The 4,341-nt window shown below is 47.4% G+C and overlaps 1 pseudogene; it reads left to right on the top strand.

The window, feature by feature from the left end:
* The first annotated feature begins 1,797 nt into the window (after positions 1–1,797).
* On the top strand, positions 1,798–2,073 carry LOC136397905 (large ribosomal subunit protein eL43-like; annotated as a pseudogene).
* The last annotated feature ends 2,268 nt before the right edge of the window (positions 2,074–4,341 follow it).

The following is a 4,341-nucleotide window of genomic DNA, read 5'->3' as shown; positions in this document are numbered from 1 at the left end:
AAGTTCTCTTTTCATATGCCTTATCTCTATGGTGACTGTATAACTTTTAGTCTTCAAACCATGATGTTTTTTAAAAAGGGGCACAAGTACTAATTACAGCGGGACAATCTGTGTAAACTGGGACTGTGGCGGGCACACAACAAATACAGTCACTCTTATCTTCCAAACTAAGTCAAAAGTTTCTTCCAGGAAAAAGCCTCGTCTAACCATCCTGGAGTCCCTTCTGTATCGGTCTGAGAGCTCTCTTCACGGAGCTGCTCTGTGAGCACTGACTGAGGTCTGCTTCTCTAAAATGCTCTTTTCGCGAGAAATCTAATCCACTGTGGATTTAGAGGGAGAGGCTTCTTGGTTTAATTCAAGCACCTTATTGGAAGTCGGGTTGGCTTTGGTTGTTAAATAGTATTATCTCTTGTGAATAAACACCAAGAGACAACAGGTCACTTGTGTTGGAAGGTGGACCATTTCAGAGCAGGCCAGAACTAGGCTGCCAAGGTTAGGGTACATCTGACAAGTCATAATCATGTGGCAAAGGCTGCTGGGACCACAGGTGTATTCGAGGGAAGTAGTATGTGTCAGCATATGCAAATGGTATTTCAGGTACTGTATCTGTTTTGCATGAGAACTCGATGGGACTGCCTGAAGAAATAAGAAGAATTTGAAGGATTAACAGTCAGACCCTAGGAGAGCAGGTTTACAGCTATGGGGAGGAGGGGATTCAAAGGTGACCTTCACCCCTGAAGAGTATGCCTGGGTGGGCAAAATGTTCGCTCCAATATAGAAGGCTACGGTCTGAAATTGATGAGGAGTCTCTTGAATATATATACCCTGAGTGATTGATGGTAGTTGAGGCTGATGACTTCTGACCCAGCCCCGGAGTGAGGAAAACAGACTGTAGAAAGTAATTACCATCTGCTTCAGAAGAGAATTGTCTGGTAGCTACTGTCCTCCATCTGGCAGGGGCATTCTAGCCCCTACCAACAACAATCCCTAGGCCCACTTACCCCACAGAGAGAGGAGGAAATATTTCTCTCCCCCAGGCTAAGGCACTCTTCCTTGCCTGCCACAGGATGACTGACAGTGAGAACACCCCTATCTGTTAGGGACGGTCACCTTGTCCCCACCCACCTACCAAAATGATCCATCAGAGTCTCCAGTCTGAGTTTTTTGCTCTCAGAGCTACCGGCCAGTCTGAGTAGCACCGTTCTAAGTAGCACCAGAGCCTGGTCACAGCCTGTCTTCCAGCCTGGGGTGGGCGAGGGTCAGGTGTGCCATCGTCTAGCCACTGCATCTCCCTTGAGCAGAGTTGGACAAACCATATCCACATCTCCCAGGAGCTGAGGATTATTTTTAGCCTCAGGGCAGCCTCAAACCAGATTTAAGAAAAGAGAACCTAAGACATGTGTCTAACTTGTTTGGGGGCAGCTCTGCTCATACACCCAATGTTCCTAGACAGAACCTGACACTTCTTGGATCAGAAGCATCATATCTGGGCTTCTTCAAGAAAGATGCTGGCTGCTTGCCTCAGGTCTGGTTGATTGCATGGCTAAAACCTTGGCAAAACCAAGAGTGAACCGTAATGTAAACTGTGAACTTTTGGTAATTATGATGCATCAATTGTAACAAGTAGACCATTCCAGTGGGAGATGTTGATAATGAGGGAGGCTTTGAATAAATGGGGTCAGGGGTATGTGGGAAATCTCTGTACCTTCTCTTCATTTGTTCTGTGAACTTAAAACTGCTCTTAAAAAATGGTCTTAATTAGGCTTCCTTTTGGGTTCTGACCTAGTTTGCAGTGACATGGCTAAACGCACCAAGGTCGTAGTCATTGGTAAATATGGCACCCATTATGGCACCTCCCTCAGGAAGATGGTGAAGAAAATTGAAATCAGCCAGCACGCCAAGTACATTTGCTCCTTTTGTGGCAGGATCAAGGTGAAGAGGCGGGCTGTGGGCATCTGGCACTGTGGATCCTGATTGAAAACAGTAGCTGGTGGTGCCAGGACCTACAATACCACCTCTGTGGTCTCTGTCAAGTCTTTCATCAAAAGACTGAAAGAATTGAAAGGCCAGTAGGAAGGAGCTCCACAATCGGAAACACTGCTAGCCTGAAATAAATGGGTTAATTTATGTAATAAAAAAAATGTCTTAATAAAAATTTTTTTGAGTGCCTTAGTACCAGGCTTGACTGGAAAGAGTTTCAGAGGCTGTGACCAAGATAAAGCTGACTTCTGGAAGCCTTTCTGCAAATAGGCAAGAAGCCCCCATTGCCCCCTGGATAATAAGACTTGAGCTTATTTTGTCTGACCTATGGTGGCGCAGTGGATAAAGCATTTGACCTGGAATGTTGAGGTCACTGGTTCAAAACCCTGAGCTTGCCTGGTCAAGGCACATATGGAAGCAACTACTGAGTTGAGGCTTCCCCTTCATCCCCACCCCTTTCTCTCTGTCTCTCTCCTCTCTCTAAAAACCAATAAATAAAATCTTAAGAAAAAAAGAAAAGAAGAGTTGAGCTCATTTTAACTACTTAAGAAAGGCAGGAGTGATGAGTGATTCAAAGCCAATTAAAGTTTCAATCCAGCTCCCTCCTTACCTGTTCATCTCTACAATTATCACCTGCGGGGACATAGGTAGGTGGGAGAGGCGTGGCTAGGAGGGCTATTTTCTGTTGCAGCCTCTGAGAGACTGGTATGGATGTTGCCGACCTTTTTGTTCTGCGCAGAGAAGGAAGCCAAATATATAAGCTAAATCTTAGTGCAATGACCAGGTAAGGGCTTCAGGCCACCTTGAGGCCCTGAATCTGGAATCAAGAGCCAGGATCTGTGAAGTCAGGATTGGAAACTATTCTGTACAGCTGGAAAAATTTGCCACTCCAGAGGGAGACTGGAAGTCATCTTTGGGCCTGAGCTTCTTTGTTCTGCCTTTCTTGAGTGGTTGGAATGTTCTATAGTGCAGACCTCAGGTAGATGAGAAAAGTGGCCATCCTGTCAGACGTAGGGCTGGAAACAGCCAGATGGGAAGGGGAATAGGAGCTCCTGAGCCCGATTATCCAAAGAGACACTGTGGCAGGTGGGAACTGCCCAGCTGCAGAGGCCCCAGAAGTCAGCCTTATCTGGGGCACAGCCTCTGAGCCCTTTCCTGTGAGCCAGGCACCAATACACTCACATTTCAACAAACAGCATGACCTTTACTTCATAAAGGCCTGGGGGAAAGCCAGGGCAAGTGTTCCCACTTTGAAGTATTTCATAAACAACTGGCATCTTCCGTACAGGAGGACGACATGGGTAGTCCACTGTCACCTGAGTCATTTTTTCCAGGTGTGGTGAGGGGGAAAGGCAGCCCGCTGGTGTCATGGAAAAAGCCCTGGATTTGAGTATCTGTCAAAGGTTGTTTAACCACACAGACGGCTGCTGTCGGCAGCCCCACCTCCGTGGGCCACTGTTTCTCACCTGTGATGTGGGCGATGGTGAGGGGAGCGACCCATGCCTGGAGTTTCTCACCCAGAATGAAGGCAATCATAGATGGGAGAGTGCTTGAAAACACCTCGTGCCACTGATTCAATAGGTCGGCTGTGATGGGGGAATATACAGTGGATGTTTAAGAACTCAGGTTGGCCTGACCAGGCAGTGGCACAGTGAATAGAGCGTCCGACTGTGATGCGGAGGACCCAGGTTCAATATCCAAGGTTGCTGGCTTGAGCTCAGGCCCATTTGGCTTGAGCACGGGCTCACCAGTTTGAGTGTGGGGTCGCTGGCTTGAGTGTAGGATTGTAGACATGATCCCGTGGTTGCTGGCTTGAGCCCAAAGGTCACTGGCTTGAAGCCCAAGGTTGCTGGCTTGAGCAAGGGGTTGCTCGTTCTGCAGTAGCCCCTCAGTCAAGGCACATATGAGAAAGCAATCAATGAACAACTAAGGAGACTAAGGAGCCACAACAAAGAATTGATGTTTCTCATGTCTCTCTTCCTATCTGTCTGTCCCTATCTGTTCCTCTCTCTGACTCTGTCTCTGTCAAAAAAAACAACAACAAAAAAACAAAAAAACAACTCAGGGTGGATCTGAGCTACTTCTCTGTCATGTAAATTTAGACAGGTTGCCTAATGTCTCAAAGCCTCAGTTTCCTCACTGTGAAAATGGGCATCATCACCCTGATTCCTTCAGTAAGTGGAGTAAGTGAGATGGGAGGGCAGGAGATTCGCTGTTATTCGATTCTGTCCAAGGTCAAGGCTTCTTATTCAGGTTCACAAGTCAGGATACATCTTGGCCTCCACAGGCCATCCTCTCCGGTTGCCCAGGGCCAGCCGGCTTCCTGCAGGGCTTTCCTGCTGGAGAGCAGTTTCGGTTTCC

Source organism: Saccopteryx leptura, chromosome 3 (genome assembly GCF_036850995.1).
Source record: "Saccopteryx leptura isolate mSacLep1 chromosome 3, mSacLep1_pri_phased_curated, whole genome shotgun sequence".
Taxonomy (NCBI): Eukaryota; Metazoa; Chordata; class Mammalia; order Chiroptera; family Emballonuridae; genus Saccopteryx; species Saccopteryx leptura.
This window is presented reverse-complemented; position numbering and strand designations above follow the sequence as displayed.